At 44.7% G+C, this 21,966-nt stretch overlaps 1 protein-coding gene across 3 annotated transcripts in view; it reads left to right on the forward strand.

The window, feature by feature from the left end:
- Positions 1 to 21,966, forward strand: part of LOC138487944 (calcium/calmodulin-dependent protein kinase kinase 1-like) — a 1,547,719-nt gene that overhangs the window by 421,696 nt on the left and 1,104,057 nt on the right. The window lies entirely within an intron of this gene.

The following is a 21,966-nucleotide window of genomic DNA, read 5'->3' on the forward strand; positions in this document are numbered from 1 at the left end:
TGCCATTTGACCACGCCCCCACGTGCCATCACAGGAAGTGGCCTCACATAGCATTGTTTCTAAGTACACTACGAACAATATGGTCACGATAACCCTGTGAATTGATGTACATTTCATACAAGAATGGATCACCATATGTATCGTTAATATCAGTGCGTATTGGCCCATATTACCAAATCACAGTGATTGCAAGCAGATGTCCAAGGCCAAACGATAATGATGCTTTAATATATAGCACTTAAGCACTGCTTGTGCCTCATGCCTCATGCCTGCAGGACACCGTTTCCTGGCTCCACAGAAGACAAGACAAAAGGCACGTGGAAGTGAAAAGCACTTGCACTTGCAGTAACTTTGCAGTAACTTTGAAACAAAACATGTGCATATCAAAGATCCAGGGACAAAAACAGCGCCTTTGACTCTTGCTAAATGGAAACCACTAAAATCCTATTGCCACCTGGACAGAAGCAGAGGGACGTCTTTGCTATACACTCAAGCCTGCAGATGTGAAAGCGATATTTGTGCCTGTCAGGAGTGACAAATTACAGGATTGGGGAGAGAAGGTGCCTGAGGAAATACTGCGAAGCTGCCCAGCACTTTTAGAATTCCTACACATTCTCCCCCTGCTGCCTTGCTTCCTAAACGAAGGGTAAAGCACAAGGCAGAGAATAATGTTCACCAACAGTGCGCACTGCATGCAGCCCTCACCTTGCTCGGATGCAGTGTGGTTCCGGCAGACCCCCTTGCCGTGCATCAGTGCTTGCAGCGGTAAGTTCCCCTTGGCCCGGCCGATGCAGCGCAGCCCCACACGCAGCTGGGAGTGTAGACCCCACATGGCTCCCCCAGGGCTCTGTAGCAGGCTCGGTTGCAGGGCTCCCCAGGAGCCACTCTGTAGCAGGATTGGTCGCAGTGCTCCTCCGGGCTCTGTGGCAGGAAGGGTTTCTGCAGGGGTCGCTCGAGTAATCTTCCTCGGGGCGCGTAGTCTGCTCCTCCGTGCATCCAGATCTCCGCCGGTGCAGCCGGGGCATCCCCTCGCCCCCACGCCCTGGACTCCAGCAGCAGCACCATCAGCAGCCAGCAGTGGGGACACATACTTTGGGGGGTGTTTGAGAGGGAGAATAGGTGTGCTGGGGGTCTGCGTGCGCGCGGCAGCCGGTATTCTGTCTGTGTGTCTAGCTATGACATCAAAGCCGGGCAATGCAGGAAACAAACATAGCGGAGGCGAGGTCAGACCCGACAAAGTTCATGGTTGCCAGGCAACCATGACCTCGAGTGCCAGCCTCCAGACCTAGTGGAGCCGCGCACGCCTCCAGGCAGGCATCATGGAGCCTGCCCTGCAAGTCGCTGCGCGCGCGATTCAGCCCGCCAGTAACTTGCCTCATAATTCTTTTTAAAATAATCAGAGTTCGAAAGGCACTGGCAGGTTGACTCGCGCGCACGGCAACCCGCATGGCAAACTCCATGACCTCTGCGATGCAGGAAACATAGCGGAGGCGAGGTCGGACAAAGTTCATGGTTGCCAGGCAACCATGACCTCGCGTGCCAGCCTCCAGACCTAGTGGAGCCGCGCCCGCCCCCAAGCAGGCATCATGGAGCCTGCCCTGCAAGTCGCTGTGCACGCGATTCAGCCCGCCAGTGACTTGCCTTGTAATTCTTTTTAAAATAATCAGAGGTTGAAGGCACTGGCAGGCTGACTCGCACGCACGGTAGCCCGCAAGGCAAGCTCCATGACCTCTGCAATCTTTTCGCGACCCCTGATTATTTTAAAAAGAATTATGCAGCAAGGCTTAATCAGAGGTCGCAAAAAGATCACAGAGGTCGCAAGGAAATCACCAGAGGTCGCAGTTGCGACCTCTGGCGACCCCCAAATGACGTCCCTGAGACCTTCCTCTTTGCTTCTGCCTTTGCCCCCCTCTCTCCTGCTGATCTGTTCTCGGCACCGTACACCTAGCCACCCTCTGTCCTCCGGGCCCAGGTGTCTGCTCAGCCTGCTACCGTACCGCACTGCCTCTGGGGCACCCCTTGCACTGGGCTCTGTATCTGTACCTGTACAGACCCCCCTTTATTTCTTCCTGCACTTATCAGACCTACCCTGTCTGCTGCCTTAAACCCAGCACTTGCCACTTGCTGTCTGCACTATCATTGTTTGTTGCCTTCATTATTTATCAGTTTCTCCTTTGCTCGGCACTTTCCACTTCTCCTCCATTCCATGCACTTTTCTCCTCGCCCTCTACCATTCACTTGCACGTTCTCAATGTCACGCGGCCTAGTAAGATCATTTCAATTCAATTCAAGAGATTTCCTTCTCGGTGATGGTGCTGATCCGGGTGCAAGCAACCAACATTTCCAGACTCCTTCTGCTCTTTCTAAAAGTCGATAGTAAGAGAAATCCATACCTCTGGAACCAATGGATGAGCCTGGTTGTGATGGTTCATCACACAGTATTGCCCCATGATGGACTGTTGCTATTTCCACTTAAATATTTTCTTCCTCAGTCTTTGCACTGAATTGCACAGAAGTGTCTTCTTTGCAGCAGTTCAAAGCCATGGTTTTCAATCAGCGATGGACAGTGCCAGCGTTGCATTGTGCAGGAGGCTCACAGGAGCAAATGGTGATGTCTTGCAGGTGCAACAGGCGAGTATCATTAATCGAACAGCCTTCTCTAGGAGGTCTAAGTCAAGTTAAGTCAGAGTTATTCAGAGTGGATCGAATAGCCTTCTCCAGGTGTAAGTCAAGTTAATTCAGAGAGTTGCTCAGAGAGGCTTCTTTAGTGGATTGAATACCCCTCTCCTTGTGGAACTCAAGGTAATGTAGTTACTCAAAGTAACTTTGTTACTAAATTGAATAGCCATCTTCTGGTTTAGCTCAAGGTAAGTTAGTTACTCAGAGTGACTTCTTTGATGCATTGAATGGCCATTTCCTGGTGTAACCCAAGGTATGTCTGAGTTACTTAGAGTAACTTGTTTTGTAGATTGACTACCACTCTCCTGGTGTAACTCAAGGTACTTCAGAGTTACTCAGAGTAATGTCTTTGTGAGTCGAATAGCCTTCTCCAGGTGTAAGTCAAGTTAAGCCAGAGATACCAAGAGTAACTTATTTTGTGTGCTGAATAGCCTTCACCTGATGTAACTCAAGGTAATTCTGATAATTAACCTGCGTCACTTCGTTGGATTGAATGGCCCTCTTTTGGTGTAACTCAAGGGAATTCATAGAGTTACTCAGAGTAACTTCTTTGGTGGTTTGAATGGCCCTCTTCTGGTGTACCCCAGAGTTACTCATTATATTTTTTTTTTATTATTTTTTTTTTTGTTGGTTTTTTCAAACCTTTAAAAGTGACGACATATGTACAAACAACAAAGCAACATTTAGACATACAAACAATCATCAGTAGTAGACTTTTGGGCAAGCTCCATTCACAAAGTTATCATACAGATTATACCGTGACAGGTTTTACTAATTTGTTTCCCCTACTGGTACCATCATCAGACATTTTTCAATTTTCTCCAAAAAACGTGTTAATGGAAATATCAATTTCAAGTCGGTTCCTTGGTACATCTGGTTCCACCAGTCATCAGCACAAAAGGATGGATGGATTACACTCCATGGGCCCAAGTGGATTGATCTTTCAGATTTCAGCTTAGGGCAAAATAGCACTAAATGTTTGAGTGACTCTTTGGCTAGCAGACAAAGTCTACATTCAGGTTTAAGGTGCTCATTATTCTTCCATAAGCGAAGACGTTCAGTAGTTTTGAAAAGATTTAGCCTGAACAGTAAAAACAGCTTTCTTGCTTGTGGATCTGGAAACAGAGTAATGTAACGCTGCTGGGTATTGAAGGCACGTGCTTCCAGTGGCACATCACATATCGATTTGGCCATCGCTCTCTTTGTGCATGTATGCTCCCAGTCAATGCGCCAGATTTTAAGCTTTGCCGCGTCCGGATTTTCATGGAGCAACTCACTCTTGATGTCGAAATTCTGTAGTAATTCTTCACACCTGTTTGACCACATTGTGATGACATTGGAGTTACCAACTGAACCATCATAAGATGTCAAATTGAGGGATTTGTGCTCTAGAACATGTTTTACGATACAAGTTTAGTAGACTCCAGCTGATCCTGGCATGAATTGATATTATCGACAGTTCATATCTTATACAAGCAGTCTTCACGCCTTTCGGGAGTGTTAATACTTTGGACCAAAAGCAGTTCTCTAAAGAGTCCCAAATTTCATAAGAACAGCCGAAAGCATTTTCAGCCCCGTATGTCAGTACGGGGATTACCTTCTGATGGTAGAAGGCCAGCACAGGTTTTAACGAGAATTTACCATATCTTTTGTGGATAATTAGTGCCTGGTTTGCTAGTTGTTTGCATTTTCTTCTTATGTCAGCCTGCCACGGTCCATCCGTTATTGATGAGCTTATGAGCATTCCCAGATATTTAACACTGGCAGATATTTGCAAAGGTTCATGGCCTAGCGTCCAATTTGGGGTGCGTTTCCGCGCCACCCAGCCGCCTTTTAGGTTTTGAAGGACCAGTATTTCACATTTTTTCGTGTTGATCAGTAGTTGATTAGATGTAACGTATTGTTGAACTGCGTTTAACTTTCTTTGCAGCCCAATGGGCGTCCAGTCCAGGATGATCAAATCATCAGCATATAGTAGCCAATTTAAGTGTGATTTGGCCACTTTCGGCGGAAATGATTTTGTTGCTCCAATTGCTTCACCTATGTCCCATATAAAAAGGCCGAATAGTACTGCAGCTAACGGACACCCCTGTTTGACTCCTTTGGAGGTGTTTATTGCTTTGGATAATTGCCCCAATTGATCCAGCCTTACTCGGATAGAGGTGTTTGTGTGCAGTTCTTTGATTGCCGTTAAATCTGACGGGCAGCCCCAACACTTCAGTTTTTCCCACAGGATCGCTCTATTGATGGTGTCAAAAGCATATGAGAAGTCTATAAAAGCTAGATAGACCTTCGTATTTGACTTTATCACTTCCATTTTAATAATGTTTAGCAGGAGTAAATTCAGCTAGCATCCCAACTGCTTCACGAAACCTGATTGGTGCTTATCCACGTGGTTCGAAGTTTGTGACCAGGCTACGAGTTTTTGTTGGAGCATAGTGGCGTAGATCTTACCTAGGACGTCTAAAAGAGCAATTGGACGATAGTTTTTCGGGTTTGCTCTGTCGCCTTTTTTGAAGATAGGTACAACTATCGCGGTCTTCCAGGATTTTGGCGTCTGGCCACTTAAATTTACTCGATTAAACAACGTTACACAGAAATCTGCCCATTGCTCTGGATGTTGTTTTATAGTAAAATTTGTCAGGCCATCAGGACCAGCTGCCCTGTGAATTTTTTGCTTTTTTAATAATGGTCACTATTTCATCTTTTGAATAAGACAAGGCCCACGGTTTAGGTGTTAGTTTAACAGGGCCGTCAGTTGAAACAGATGCTTTGTATAAACCTTCGAAGTGAATTATCCAATCAGATTCAGACACCATACAGACTTGTATGGCTTTTTGTGGGGCGTGCTGATTGTTCATAAGCCTCTAAAAGTCTCTATAGTTCTTGTTTTTTAAGGCCATCAACATCTGTTCTGCATCGTTTTGGGCCATTAAATGCTTATGAGCTTTTAGCCAGTTTTTGTATCTCTGCTTAACCGCCTTTACGTCGTGTAAGTATGTTGTGCCCTTTGTACACTTCAGCCTTCGGATGTCTTGACGCATAAGATGCTTTTGTGTCAGCAATTACCAGTCAAAGCACTGTTGGCGTACAAAGGCCATATTTTTAAAACCAGCTGGCTTGGGATTATAGTGTATCAGAAGATGATCATAGTCAACGTTTGGGCAGGTCTTGCAGTAGAGATTTACCAGATGTTCCACATCATGTGTTTCGAGTCTAAATCTTACTCTATTGGAAAACACCTGGATTTGATGGGGCCAAAGCTCTGGTTTCTGTTTTGTCATAGTTATAAATTCTGTTATTAGCATGTTGTGATCGCTTTCCGTCTTTTCAATAATTTTCAGCGAGGTTATCCGGGGGTGTAGGGCTTCTGATAGAAATATGTAGTCAACTGTTGACCTTTTCCCATCACGATGCCACGTGGGGGCTGGCGGCATATCATCACAAGTGTTACCATTTAGACGTTGTACATTTCTTAGGGTCAATTCCTCCGACCACGACTTGGCCAAAGAAGTTTTTTCCGGGCCTGATGGTTTAAAAAGGTCGATGTTTAAATCACCACAGATGAGAACGTTCGGCCAGCCATTTGTTTCCAGCAGTTCATCAACTATTTCCATAATCCGATCGATGAATACCTGTTTTCCAGCATTCGTGTGGTGCCAGTACAGGTTTACAACACATAACTGTTCCATAGGCGACCCTTTGTGTTTTAATTTTGACATTAATGTTGCTTGAATGAAAGGGGAGTAATTAGTCGAACTCGCAATTCTCCAGCCTGAGGATTTCCTAACCATGGTGGCCAAGCCCGACATCGGGCGTCCTTTTAGAGATTTTAAGGCAGGGTTTAAGGCCACCTCAAAGTCGTCCATTACTGGGGTTTCTCGTAGCCAGGTTTCGTGGAGACAAGCGATGTCGATTGATACAAGCCAGTTTGATTTGAACAGGTGTGAAAAGCCACGAGTGTTCCAAGAAGCCAATCTACACCGAGCTGAGTTACTCATTGTAACTTGTTGTGTGGAATGAATAGCCCTCGTCTGGTGTACCTCAATGTGTGTCAGAGTTGCTGAGAGAAATGTCTTGGTAAATCTGACCTATCTTTTTCCAGAATCTAAGTTTCGTGTTGAATTGAGTTGGACATTGTTGAGATATTTTGGAAAAGGTTTAACAGAGGTTGAAACTTGGAGTTAATGATTAGACTTGTCTGCTGAGTGTTGCGCCCCCATCCGCCTGATGAAAGTAGGCATCAATTAAGCCAGCCCTTCAATTTGCAGAATTATTTAAAAAGAATGTGCTGAGGCTGTGTGCCAGCAAAGCAAATTTCACTCTTGGACTAGTTCCGACGCCCCAGGCTTCCAAACCTCCTAATTGCTGCTTCCTTTTACAGATCTCTAAGAAATAAAATGTAATGCAGCATAATTACTAGAAACAGTACAACTGTGGCAGTTTTACATGATTTTAGTTTTTTGTCATGAACAACAGCGTGAATATGAAAAATCACTCCTTAAAAAGCCACATGGTGACAACAACCCATACAACATTTCTATTTTAACAAGAAAGCAAGCAACAATTCTTGAAGAATCTTTGGCGTATGGAACAATGCAGATTAAAGCAAAAAATATACCAGCAATGCAAATACAGTTTATTTTGCAACCATTTAGCTCCATTTGGGAGACTTGATCGAAATAAGATCCACCTTTATGCTACAACAATGCAAATGTTAAACTTTATTTTAGCAAAACTAAAAGAGTAACTGTATTAAACTTCTAGCAAAGGTTTTTAGTGTATTACGTACTATTCCCTTATAATCAAACCAGCCTTGCGGCCAAAATGCAAAATTCTTGAAACCTCATATGGTTGTGCTAGAAAATAGAAACAGAAAAAGTTGAAATCTATTAGCCAGGAGTCTGCAGCCTGAGGCTCTGCAGATGTTTTTGACTATGACTCCTATGTTCTCATCACGCCCGGCAGATTCCTGGTTTCAGCATACGCTTTTCTGGAACAAGTCTGTTTTCATCCTTTCCCTCAAGCCAAAGTAATGGGAAATGTATGTATCGAATAATGAACACAGCCAACATGGCAAGCATTCTCACTCTGCTAGCAAAGACACATTCATATGGCTTACTGTGCAGGACATTCCCTGCCCTGAGTTCTGCCAACCACTCATGGAATATCAAAGCAATCTCTATTGATGCCTCGCGGCATGGAAGAGAGGAGCTGCCACTAGTTGTTTTAGCCTTATCACTCAACTAGTGTAGACCTTAATGAAAGATGGCAACAAGAAGAACAAGTGCATCTAATAGCAGGAGGTTGTAGCACAGATGTTCCGGTTGGTCTATTGAAGAATTCAAACAGTTATTGTCACACTACATGTGGATTAGTGTAATATAGCCTAATGTTTTAAAAGGTTGCATATTGGAATATATTAAAGGTAATGGTAGCAAGGCAGATAACTCGGATCCTATTAACCCCAGGGTAAGTGATTTGTGGCAGATATGGGCTTTTTAATTATAGTACCAAAACCTCTCGAGATTTGATTAGAGGTATTTCTGGGGCGCATAATGTGGTTAGACGTACTGGGAGTAGATACTGCATCTGTGGGCAGTTGTCATGCTATTGAGCACACATGCAAAAATAGATGAGGGTGGAAAGACAGACATCTATGTATGTAAGTAATGTATACAAACCTGAGTTCTGAGGTTACAATTCGCTGTTTAAGGGAAAGGTTGGGGGAATGAGAAAGGTGAGCCGCCAGAGTTAAAGAGTGCTGTCTTGCCACTAAAATGGCCGCATTAGACAGGTTTTCAGCCTTTCTCTGGGAAAAAGACCATTTATTTCTTACTTTACAGTCTGATCAGCCTCAGACAAGAGAAAATCAACTTGCAGCCCAGCAAACCATTAAATAACTCCTATTACCTAGAACTCAGAAAAAAGGCTCGCCATTGAGTTGAATTAAGGCTGAAAAAAAGGGCCATCTGGTCCAGATCTTATTTGCCACTAAAATGGCAGCTTGTCAGCGCAAGACTGTGTTGGCTTTAGTTTGTGTAGCATGGAGGAAATGTCCTCAGCAGTGACATTTATAAAAGTTAGTTATTTGGGTGACAGGATGGCTTATCAGGTGTACATACAAATCTGACACCATGTCCTCCAATAGACTATTTTAGGTATCAGTGATTTTACAAATGAAACATGTGTTTCGTTAATTTGCTAATTGAAGTGACGGTGTAATTTGCTGAATAAAACACAAAGGATTGACAAACGAAATAAAAGTTGAAGAGTGCTGCTGCGTAAACTTGTTTTTGCTATTATTATTTATTTTCTGCATTTAGTGAGTGCTCATACCCAATTGGAGGCAGATATATCACGGTACCATTTCTTTTCTTTGTAGCAGTATTGTTTCTTAATATGTTATCAGTTTTTTAGATTCGATATGGACAAAGGCACAAGTTGGTCAACTATCCCCTGAAATGAGGAGCCACATTCATTAAATAACTGATTTGCTGAGTCGTTGCTTTATAGGGGGGTAGAATTGAAGATTATCACCAGAAATTCCTTAGAGTCCTTTTTAGATCAATGTTGTATTTGATTTCCAATTCTTTTATTTTTTTCTGATCTTTATAGTTCACTGAGAAACATCTCACATGATATATATCATTCCATGAAATTGGAAGAGTGGATATTAGGCTGAGATGTACATTTCTGGAAAAGATAACATCAACACATTGACCTCCCTTGTGAGATCATGAAGAGGCTGGAGATGTCAAATTGTCACTAAATAATAAATCTGATGGAATCTTATATATGCCAATATCTACTTTATCATGCCAGAAATTTAAATCTCCCAACACAAACACATGTATTATATGATAGCCCCTAAGTAGAGAGAAAATCATCAAAACCACCCAGGAAGACTTTTCCACGACCCAGAGCTCTACAGCATAAGATCATTCTGACTCTGGTAGGTAGTGGAATTTTTATAAGTAAGGAACCCATTTTTGAGTTTTCATCGGATCAGATGGATTTGAAATCAGTTATGGCTACACATGATTTGAAAATCATTGCCACTCCACCAGCACGTCGATGTTCCCGGTTGACCCATGTAGTGAAATAGCCATTGCGCACTAGGATGTGGAAGACACTTGTGCATACTTTCAGAGAAGCAAGTTTTAGTTATTAGCAACATATCTAAATCACGCTCAGTGATAAGTTCAGGGATAGAAATAGCATTACAGAGATCGAAATTAAGATGGAATAAGCAGGAGATAAACGCGGTTCTTGGGTATCCGACCTTAACCAGTGAGCAGGAGTAACACCGAGGAACCAGGAGCTAATGCATAGCGTTTTGAAAATTTAACTCCCACATTAGATGCAAACTTAGTGTTCTGTCCATTATTTATTACACTGTATGCTCTGAATGCCATATAGATGTGTCCTAATGCTCATTTATGATCGTCCTAATCGCAGAGTTCATCTCACATATACATGTTTGTTTGGCATTAGTTGGCTTGGAGAGCCAAAAGTAGCTCCTAGGAACTGTTGGTGTTAAGCTAATTAGGCTCTTTTAGGCTACAAGCAAGAGCTAAATAGCTCTCATCTCCCGTCAATTTCGAACACTGCGTTAGATGTATGTCGTGGCTACCACCCTTATTTTTTCTGACTTGGCTGTTAAATAAGCAGCAGCATCCTGCATAAGGGGGAGCCGTCCCACAAGTGCAGGACATGGAGGCCATACCCAGGCAATGCCCCATCACTGTGGAAGCCTGATGAGAAGAGAGCAAGGCTATAGAAGACCTATATAGATGATACATTATTTAGGAGACATTTGCCATCTTTACTCTCCAAAATGTTAACATCTGTTTCCTCACTATATAATACATTAATAGATTGCTTCGCTCAGTGGTACTGAAGAGGGAATTGTGCCGCCTCATTGGAAGGTCCCAAATGTTGGTACATATGGGCCTCGGGACCAGTCTGCTGCGATCCCAAACTGTGAAAGTTCCCCTGTTCCAACAACACTATTCTGCCACTACCTGGTTGTGGGCAGTCCAGCTGGCTGCTTAAATGCATGGCCTTTTACACGCCTCATGGGGCTTCATTGCCTATATTCTGCCTCTATTGTGAAACAGGTTCTATGCTGTATGCAACTTCAATTCTTTTCTATTGTTAGAGAGTTGGTTTGTCTTCCAAAATGATGTTTGGTGTATGTACGCTATCATTTCTATAGCGAAACATCATTTAATTTGTGTTCTCTAGGCATTCTTTTTTCAGGGGTCTGCAACTTTTAGCTCTCCAACGTAGCCATCTCTAGCATAGTCAATGGTCAGGGATCATCAGAGATGTAATCCTAAACATCCCTGCTCTTTATAATCCACAATATCTATGCATGGATTCTGAAGTTGGGTTTACCCTACTTTAGCCTGATTAAATGGCATTTATTTGTTGGAGTCTAGTTATCTAATCAACAATATTCCTTTATCCAGAATATCAGTCGAAGGGAGCTGAGGTCCAGCATCCTTCTAAACACAACAGTGCTTTCTGAGCCCGAAAAACAGAGCTGACTTTCGACATCTACTGGGTTGACGGCAACAAGCTATTAATACAGATATGGGATTAACAACGCGAAGTGAGATGAACGCCGGGCAGCCATTCATGTCTTCGCACATTCTGGGTTGTACTGCTGAGCTCCCTGTGTTGTACTGTGCGGTGAATACATTTTATTCCCAGGCTGTGATGACAGGCAGGGTTTACTCAGTTCACTGGACATCTTACATAAACATCCATGAATGGCGCCCTTTATTTGCATTGAAAGATAACAGGCTTAACACAAAGCGAGGAATACATTGAAAACAAGTAGAAAGCAATGACTGCCTTTCCAAAAGGTAACGAGCAAAATGTGAAGGCCAAAGTCATTTGTGCCCCTAAACCATTCATACAGGATATGGAAAGCCTCATTTAAAATTCTGACATGTAATGTTCTGTCCTATTAATAAGTGAAAATGCGCTTCTGAAGCTGATACATAGTGATTTGTATTCAGCGCTTTGGAATTTTTATGCTGATGGCACCGCAGAATGGCAGAGCTGATGGCGCTGCTGTATTTCGTTTCAGTGCTCATGGTCCTGAGGCATTTTTGAGATGATGGCAGTGGGGCATTTCAGGAGATAGACCATACAGAAGACCCAGGCAGGTCACCTAGGCCGGGAAGAAGGCTGTAAAATACATCCCTGGGCCAGATGGCCAGAACCATGTTAACAAACTAATAAGAAACACACTACATCTCCCATAAGCCCTTTTTCCCAACACATGTAAACCTGGACCGTGCTAGCAAAATGCACATGCAGATTTTTAATCCAGAAGATAATGGGGGAGACAGGGGGAACCCACTGAAGTCTTTTCCACTTTCCCAGAGGATAGTCTTGGGGAGCATGCACCTCTCACCCAGTCAATATCCAAAACTGAAACCCAAGTCCTCACCCGCACAGTTAATGGGCACACAGACAGAGCCCCACCTCCTTCCCACACTCTGAGGAACAGTGGGGTGATGAGAACCCATGTCTCCCTCACACTTTCCAGCAGAATGGAGTCTTCTGGACCTTTCACAGAGACCCCGAAAACTAAAGCCCTGATGCAACAAGAACAGGGAGACGATCTTCATACTCTCAACCCAATCTGAGAAAACCATATTCCAGTGCAGCTTTAGGATACCGCTAGAACAATGTTGGGTCAGGAGACCAACCCTTCCATACCAAAAACTGCTGAAGAGACTGATCTTATATACAAGCCACAGGGGAGACCTGTTATGTGCACTTGTGAGGAGCTAGAGGGAGATGAACTCCCTGAGGATTCCTTGAAGCTAGAATTGACCAACCTCTTGACCCAGGTGCTGCTGATAAAGGGCCTATGTGGAGAAATAACAGTGTTCGAGGCCAAGGGGAACTGTTTTATGGACGCGCCTAGCTGGCACCCTGCTAAACTAGGGAGACCATATGGATTCCCGGCTGGTTTCAAATGAGAGGCTGATATGACCTGCCAGAGGCCCAGATATCCCATTGGAAGACGCCTATGGAGGGATTCCCAAAATGGTAAAATCACTGTTTTAATGCACCAAAAATCACCCAAAATCTGTATGCGAGGACAACCGAAGAGGACATGGAAAGCCCATTTGAAATTTGTACACAAAGAACCTCTGAAGAGCTAACAGAAGAACAATGCTGGAAGGAGGCTGTGCACACACACATCGCACAGCGGAGGTGAGATCCTTATCATTCTGATCTGCCAATGTGTTAACAATTCTATCTTCCTGTGCACATGTCACAAGGAAATACTAGCTGTAATGTACTCTCCTCTTGAAGTTTCTCTAGTACCTATGCTCACGGAGAAGAAGATATTTGGTACAAATGTCCCCTACTTTGATCAATGGCTTCACCAAGCCTGCAGAGTCTACAGTAGGGAGTTCCTTAATGCTGACACAAAGTTAAAGCTGTTGGAAGCTTTAACCACATAGTCTGTAGATGCTGGAAAGAGGAGTGGAGAGAAACCCAGAAGAGACCAGACTCTAACCCTAAGTGACGACTTGTTGGCAGGTAGGGGGTGTGGTGAAGTGACCCTAGTGACTTCACCTCATTGACCAAGACATGGTATCCCTAGGTCCACAACACCAGCAATGTGCAGTGAAAGCATATCGCTGGGCATAGATCAATCATTTTCGGAAAAACAAACCAGAAAAACTACATGTGCAAGAACTCACCTCTTGAATGAAACCAAAACTTGGACTGGATCCAGAAAGTGAAATTATGGACTCAGAGTGAATAGACCACACAGAACACCCAGTCATGTCACCTAAGCCAAGACGAAGGCTGGAGAATACAAACAAGAACATCACTAAATGTTCCATAATTCCCCCCCCCCTCCAACCCGCAACACACACAATTCCTTTTCCCCCCACATAGGATAACATGTACTGGACTAGAAAAACATGCTCACAGATTTTGAATCAGAAGAGGATAGGGAAAGTGGAGGTAGCGCACATAATTAGTTTTCCAGCCTCAAAAGGAAGCAGCCTTGGGAGTACACCCGCCTCGCCCATTTAATATCCAGAGTGGCAGCAGGAAGACCAGTCCTCACCCGTAGAGTTAATGGACACACAGACAGAGCCCCACTTCCTTCCCACACTACCAGGAAGACTGGGGAGAAGATGTGGCATGTCTGGCTCACCATTGGCAGCACAGTGGAGACAGAATCACCTGCATCCGCTCCCTCCACTACAAGCAAGAGAAATGATATCAGCACTGCACAAACAAAGGAGACACGTTTTGTAACACTCCTACACCACAGAAGAACTGCTCACTACATACCCTGAGCTATTTACCACAGAAGGAAACCAAAACAAAATTCACAGGAGAGAAACTCTCTGGCCTGAGACAGGGGAACAAACCAACAGCTCCCTCTCAGCCAGCAACAAACACAGACTAAAGTGGGATCCAAGATGGCGGTTTCCCAATTTAAAGACTTCCCCCATGTGTTCAGGACTACAACGCATACCTGCCATGGAGCATACCCAGAGCACACATGTGACTCCTCTGGCCAATCAGATGCAAGCCATCTAGTTCAATCAATATATAAAGACCAGCTTCCATGACAAGAGTGGAAGGGAGTTTTGCTAAAAAGGAGGATGAAGATTGCGGAGTAGACGCAAATATTGATGTAATACCGGGAGAGGAGAAGCAGATTGCAAGTCCAGAGAGGAGAGAAAGACTACTGGGCAGCTATTAAGAAACGGAGAAGACAGGCAGAAGGTAAGATCCAGAGAGGAGAGGAAGACTGCTGGGCTTGCGGTAAAACCAGAAGTGGAAGCAGTGGAGTAACTTTGCTGAAAAAGTTGTGGGGGGACAAGACATCTGAAGAAAAGGTGCCCCAGCCAAATGAATGGGGACAAAATGGTGTGACATTAAAGTTGGGGGGGGCAAACACCCCTGTCCCCCAAAAAATTACACCCATGAGTGGAAGAAGATATTGCAAAACCTGGGAGGAGGGAAAGACCGCTAGGCAGATTGTAAGATCTGGAGTGGAATAATGCATTTTAACTCTTGGGGAAGAGGGGCAGATTATAAGACATGGACAGGAGAAACTATTTCTAAAGCCTGAAGACTGGAGGTGACTGAAATACAGAAAAGCAATGACATTGAGGCAGAGACCAAAAGGCAGGTGAATAGAGACCTGGCCGGTCAAGAAAAGGGAAGAGGAAGCAAATAGGAGGCCATGGATGAGGAAAAGAGAGAAAAGGTGAAGATGAAGTCTCTGACCACGGGCTAGGCAGAGAAGGAAAGGAGACTAGGGAAAGAAAAGGTGGAGGCCCTGGGCACAGAGAAGGAGGAAGTGCCACAGAGGTGGCAGAGAATGAAGATAGAGCCACTTGCCTAGAAGACAAAGAAGGTGGAGGTAAAGAAAGCAAAAGGTCACCTGGAGTATAGCCCAGGAAATAACACACATTGTCCTTGTGAAGTGTCAGGGAACACTATAACACTCCCAAGAACCCTGTCAACCTAATAAAAGGGATACAATTGAACATAGTCAATGCCTCACTTGTTGCAACATTTGACACATATTGTATTTATAAGTCTTCTATTGGCCTTGCACTTTTCACATATTTGCATCCTGGTACAATGAAAATGTCACACCTGCCTCCTTTATCTGTCAACCTTAATGACGTATTCCCTATAAACTGAGCTGTTAAGAATGACAGTAGTATAGAACTTGGGGGCCTGAGTGGCTCTGATAATCTTTCATCTTCATTTTTTGATAGCTTATATTAAATTCCCACAGGCTGTGACCCCCTTTCCTTGGGCTGTCTGTGGTCTAGGACCTCACTAGTGTGTGTGATGGGGTACAAGCATCAACAGGACATGCAGAATGGTTTCTCCCCATAAAGTAAAAGCAGATTTATTTTCACTGGTGAGGACCCCTTTTCCTCCTGCAGGAATGCTGGGATCACAATAAACACATTAGGTAAAAGTACCTCCTGCGCTTAGGACATCCTCCAGTGACCAGGAACTACATTTAGAGCACAAGGAGCTAGTAGTATAGATAGCATGCAGAAATTCTAGCATCAATATGAGATTGCAGCATTGTCCCTTTTCTCATCCAGGATAAAAACAAGGGCCCTGATTCCAAATTTGCTAGAATAACAGATGAACTACCGCCAAATGAAAATACTGAACTCCGGGATCTGGGGCCCTTTAAGACGAGGTAGCAATACTTAGAGATGGATGGGGATGCTGAACTTACTCGTACATCAATAATCAAACCGACTCAGGAAGTTGGCAAAACTTGGTTATGTTTTATTAGCAATCTCTAAAACAGGGAGTTACAACAGACATCAACGGACGTCGCACAGTACGATGTACGATCTCAACGCATTTCATAAAAAACATAATTCTTAAACTACAAATTTGTCATGATTGACATCATACTACGTGGAAAACTAAGAAAACCTACTTGGGGATGTGATAGGCTTAACAGGAACATCTAGGTATACGTTCCATACTGACGGGGTTGTGATTGGGTCTCTAAGGTCAGGTGGACAACTAAGCCAATCCCAAGTGCAAGTCATCATCCGTGTCATACTAACATTCAACACTCTATTGGTCACACAAACTATAGGGCTCTTTGATACGTGGCCCTCTCTAATTGGTTGGTATGCTTGTACCTTCTGGAATATTCCACTAGCTAGCAGCATGCAAGCTGGTTACCCCAGGTGCTTGGTGAGTCGGCCTGGTCATGCCTCCCCACCCAATTAGCCTAACATCTATCATCACTCCCGCGTTCTGTCATTCCTTTAGGCTTTGAACTTGGCCTTGCAGAAGCTCACTGTGCCTGAGAATAAAAGGGAGTGTGGCATGGTCTGATCTTCTGGTTTCGGTGTAGTTCGACCCAAAGTCTATTTCGATCTGACCATGTGACTGTAGACCATGTTTTAGTCAAGCTCTTTGTTGCATACAATACTATTAAATGATAAACTCTTAACTCCTTCAGTGTTTTTCCATTCCACCTCAAACAGAAGTTTGTTTCTTTCTCACGTTCATGTAGTTCCTTGACAGACAACCACTTAGGGTGGACTGGCCTATAGGCAACTCTCAAGATTTCCCGATAGGCCTTTGCACCCTGGGCCTTGTTTATGTGGTAACCTATTATTTTTGAAATGTTCTCATAGGAAAAGAGCTGTGCTTGCTCAAAATGTGTTATATGGGTACACTTTGACAATGATTTCCAGGGCCTATTTTGGTTGCCAGTCCACCCCTGACAACCAGGATCATGGTGGCCTCGACTTTTGGTGCTGGGCCAGCCAGCCTTTCTTGAATTCTCTTTTTCCATCAGCTATTTTTCAACTGCGCCATACTCAAGCCCTTTCCATTCATGGGGTTCAAGTCTTGCTAAAGTGCTTTGTGGAACATCCAGATTCTATACATTCCTATGTATATACATTGGCGCATCACCGCAATCTGTTCACTACGTAGCCAGCCTCAGGATTACTTTGTCTACTTGCATTACAGCATCTGTACAAGTGTAAATAAAATGTATTTGCATTTTCTTCAGTGTTTCTTCACACAAGCATCTTCATTTCGATCCCGAAATGTTACTTATCTTCGACACCTCCTCTTCAGATCTTATAGAATCCTTATGTTCCTTCTTCATTTTGTCTTTTCTGGGTGCGTCAGTTCCGTTTCGCATGACGTCACCAGTCCTCTTTCTCATTCATTTTCATACTTCTTCCGGGACTTAGTCCAGAAGACCATTGTTTCTCCGTGAATTCATGTAAGGTTTTCTCAATGGATACCTTGTCTCAAGAATTCTTTGCTGTATAGGCACCCTCACTGGTACTGCTCCGGTCGCAATTATTGGTTCCCAACATATAGGCAACATGGGGGCAGAGCTTCTGGTTGGGGCATTTGGCTCTTCCTCTACAATACGATTACCGCCACTTGGTCCCATGGGTCTACCACAGGATTACAAGTGGTGGTACGCAGTGTTAATCGCCATTTTTATGAGTCCGCTCGTGATAATTCTGCGTTAAGGTGGAGGATTTACCTTCAGCATTTTTGCTAGAGGTGACTCCTCCACTCAAATGCCAAACTCAGAGTTTTGCAGAACAGGAAAAGTGGCGGTAATTGCATTACCGATGCTTTTTTTACCACTCTGCCATATTCAGAATGAGGGCCAAAGATATTGATGCATTATGTATTTGTTATATTATTGGGATTTATACCGCACTGTGCTGCCATATGTAGTATTTATATAATGATTTGCTACTATTTGCATGCTCTTCAGGTGCCTTGGCAGATCTGAAAAAGAGGGGTTGGGAAGGTTAGTGGGGAGAGAGTTGAAAAAGCAAGATATTTGGTGTTGTGTTCTTGCATGCAGACCAGAAGTACCCTGGACTCTCTCTGGTGGTCAATTTATAGGTGTTCTGTGTCAAAAGTATAGAGGAATTTATGTCAGCGGGGGAACTCATGTCCCCGTGGTCCTAGGGTGCTTTGTCCTGGTGTTGTGGTGTATAGGTTGGTTGTAGAGGTGTAGTGTTCTGATGTTTAATGTCTGTTGGGAGGGGTGTTCAATTGCCTTGAATCGGTGGCTTACTAGTTGATATGCATATTTTGTGTTAGAATATTGAATTAGAACGGATTAGCATAGGAAGCATTTAAGTACTGGGGTCACAAAATGTAGTTATATATAAACCAAGGCAATCCTTTCTAATCATGTTCTTAAAACTATGAATAGTAAAAAATCAAAGTGATGGAGACCACCTGGAGGCGCAGACAGCAATGGCCACTTAATTATCAGCTCCCGTGCCCGCTGAAGAAACTTGGAGGATATTGAGCAGATCCATATTGCTTTGAGCAACATCCCCCAGAGGACAATGATGTGAATGGTAAAGGGTCGTCTAGAGACCACCTCACGGGAGAAGATTGCTCCTCAGATCAGAAATTGCGCTTGGAGGCACAATGGCTTTTCCAGAGAGCAGACCACAAAATGGAGGAGGCCGTGCATGCGTGGCACGACTACACCGACTCTGCAGTCCCGACAATGAGGTGAGCCTGCGACTGGAGGTGAGCCTGCGACTGGAGCCTGTCTCTGCAGCAGAGGAAATAAAGTTGCTGCACTGCAGACAAGAGCAGAGAGGTTCCTGTTCCTTAGCCAGAGTGAATGCAGTAGTAGATCCCAGCAACTCGAGGGACCCAGCCCTTACAGGGGGAGTTTTGTGCAACCCACTGAGCGAAGTGCCATGGGTAACGGTGCACTGTAGGAACGCCGCCGTCCAGCACCAGGAAGGACACACAACATCGGAGCAGAGTCAGCAAGGTGTGCATGGCCCATTGAGGTCAGACAGCCCCCGGGGTTTTGCGTCCCATCAGACTGTCAGATACTCGTGGAACTAGGGGAAGAAAGCGTGGCCAAACCAGTTCGCCTAGGGTCATGAGGTGAAGGACGGATTGTTAATTGAAGGATTGAGCAGCAGTAGGGCGTAGATGGTGGCACACATAGCCGCACCCTGTATATAGAAAACGAGCAGAGCACATGTGGATGCCCCAGGCACCAGGCCCCTTTCCCGGAAAGACATGAAACAGTCCTAAAGAGGTTATGAGAGGAGTGATCCAATGTGGGGCATTTACTGAAAAGAGCAAATAGGGTATCACTTAGGCATTTCACACCTGCAATGAAGATGGTCGTCTGTCAGTATGTTTATGAGTGCACTTCTCGGTCACCAACCTACTGCCTGCCAGTTGATGGCATGCAGGGTTGTAGTAACATCGTAGGGAGGGGCAGAGACCCCTATGTAGCGACTGACAACAAGGCAAGAACTGGCTATTGCAGCCCTCCAAATTTAGAAGGGACATAAGAGTGGTAGAGACAGTGAATGTATTGGCCATACCTAGTGTGGCCACTTTAGCCACTAAAGAGGACATTGCGGGTATCCTTGCAGAGATTAAAGCCCTTCGGAATGACATGGAGTGCACAATGGAAGGCCTCGAAAATGATCAGCTAAACACAGACCTAGTTGAGATGCACCTGGATGCCTGTATGATAGAAATTGAGCTCAGGGAAGAAGAGGTGCTCGACAACATGGAGAATCATGAGCATAGCAATAACGTGCAGATTCTTAGACTGAAAGATACTGAGAAACACTCCTTATGGTTGAAAAGAAGGTGCAAGATATCATCAACCTCATGGTTCAAACTGAAGGAGGAAAAGCAGTCCAACTAAAGAGGGCACACAGAGGTGGAAAGGCATTAGGTGTATATAATGACATATAATGACATTTCTCCATTACGGAGAAAAGACAGAGGTATTGGCCAATAGAAAGCAACTACATGAGCTGAAGTTTGATGGCTCAAAGTTCAAGATTTTCCAGGACCTATCGGATTTGACTCTGACCAGGAGGCGGCTCAGCAGAAGGGGGATCAGGTATAGGTGGGCAAATCCGTTTGTTCTACAATTTGAGGATGGACAATAGGAATATCGCGTAACTATGGCCACAGAGGTGGCTCAGGTCCTATGTCAGTTGTCCGCGGAGACAGTAAAGAACCTGCTTCCAAGAGGGTACAAGAACAGCATCTGCCTTAGAGTGGCCTCCCACAGTGAAAGAGGGGAACAGGTGGCCAAAAATACAGTACATTAAATGGGCCATCTCCGGGGAAGAAGACCCGATGCTGGGTGTCTAGGGAGGGATGTGATAGTCTGTAACTGACCCCCTCGCCAGTTACGGGATGCAAAGTGAACCACAGAAATCTTCCCATTGGGCAGGCCCATGTCCCTGGTGGTCCAGATAGAGAGGGGGCATCAGGTGACGTGACTAGTTGGTTTGATTTATATACAGTTGTGGGTTTTCATAGATGGGAGGGGGTGGGGTTATACGGGTAATAGTCAAACATGGGGAAAATATCAGGGGGGCAGAGAGCGACATTCACCAGATAGGAGGGTGGTGGTCTGATATGAGGATGATAGTAGAACTCACTTTGATAAGATGACCAAAAAGTGGGAGCCATGTCGAGGGGAACACCGACTGAGGGTGAGGTCTTTTAATCTTAAAGGGCTTAATTTGCCAATGAAAAGATCTATGGTAATGGGTGAATTCCACAATGCTGCACTGGATATAATGTTTATACAGGAGACGAGGCTCAAGGCGGGGGAGTAGTGTCCCTGAAAAGTGGGGCGGGGGAATAGGTGAAATGTACTGGGCATCAAACGTTGTAAAGAAGAGTAGAGTGGGTATTCTCCTGTACAGAAGGCTAAGGCTCTCTCACGTTGCAGTGATCAAGTTAATGGAAGGTCGGCGTATAATAATGCAGGGTATGCTTGTAGAGGTCCAATTAAGGATAGCATCAGTTTATTCTCCCAACCTTGGTCAAACTATAATACTTAATGCTCAGGCGCTCGATGTGGTATTGGCAGGGTGGTTTGGTAGAAATAGGAGGGGATTTCAATGTCTGGGTGTATATGGAGATGGACAGATTGTCATTGAAAGAAACACAGATGAAACAAATGAAGGGCCAGGAGGGGGCTTCAGACTGGCCATGGAGAAAAGAGAGCTTGTGGATGTATGGAGATCCACCCACCCCTGTCAGAGGATATACCTTTTACTCGATACCCCTCCAGACATACACCAGCGTAGATTATGTACTGTTAAACATTGAGCAGAGTGGTAGAATATGCCACACTGAGCTAAGGCCCGTGAGGTGGTCGGATCACGACATGGTATGTATGGTAGTTGATATCACAGGGATAGGCAGGCGTGACTCCAGGTGGAGATGCAACGAATCGTGGTGAGATCCCTTGTTTGCAACACAACCAAGCCCGGAGATATGAGAATACTTTGAGCTGAATGATACAGGAAATGTAGATATAGGGCCTCATTTCGAGATTGGAGGTAGCCATGGCGCTATTTGCGCCTCGGCTGCCTCCAATACCAGGTCCGGCACAGGTCTGGTTCAATGGGGACTTACCGGTGCATTCAGACACCGGAGGGACCGTTAAGTCCCCATTGAACGAACCATTCCCCATTCCCATTTGAGCTCCCATAGGGCTCAATGGGAATGGGGAGGGCGCTAATAACGGGCTCGCGAATAGCAGGTCCCTTATTAGCGCCCTGGTCCCTTAGCGGGACCCGTAAAGGACGTGTGGTCAAACCACACGTCCTTTACGGTTCCCGCTAAGGGACTTCGGAATTGGGCGGCAAGGGATTACCGGCACAGGTCTCCTTACCGGTGCCCGTTATCCCTTACCGCCCAACTTGTAAT

The sequence above is a fragment of the Ambystoma mexicanum genome, chromosome 9 (assembly GCF_040938575.1).
Source record: "Ambystoma mexicanum isolate Mex_15411 chromosome 9, UKY_AmexF1_1, whole genome shotgun sequence".
Lineage (NCBI taxonomy): Eukaryota > Metazoa > Chordata > Amphibia > Caudata > Ambystomatidae > Ambystoma > Ambystoma mexicanum.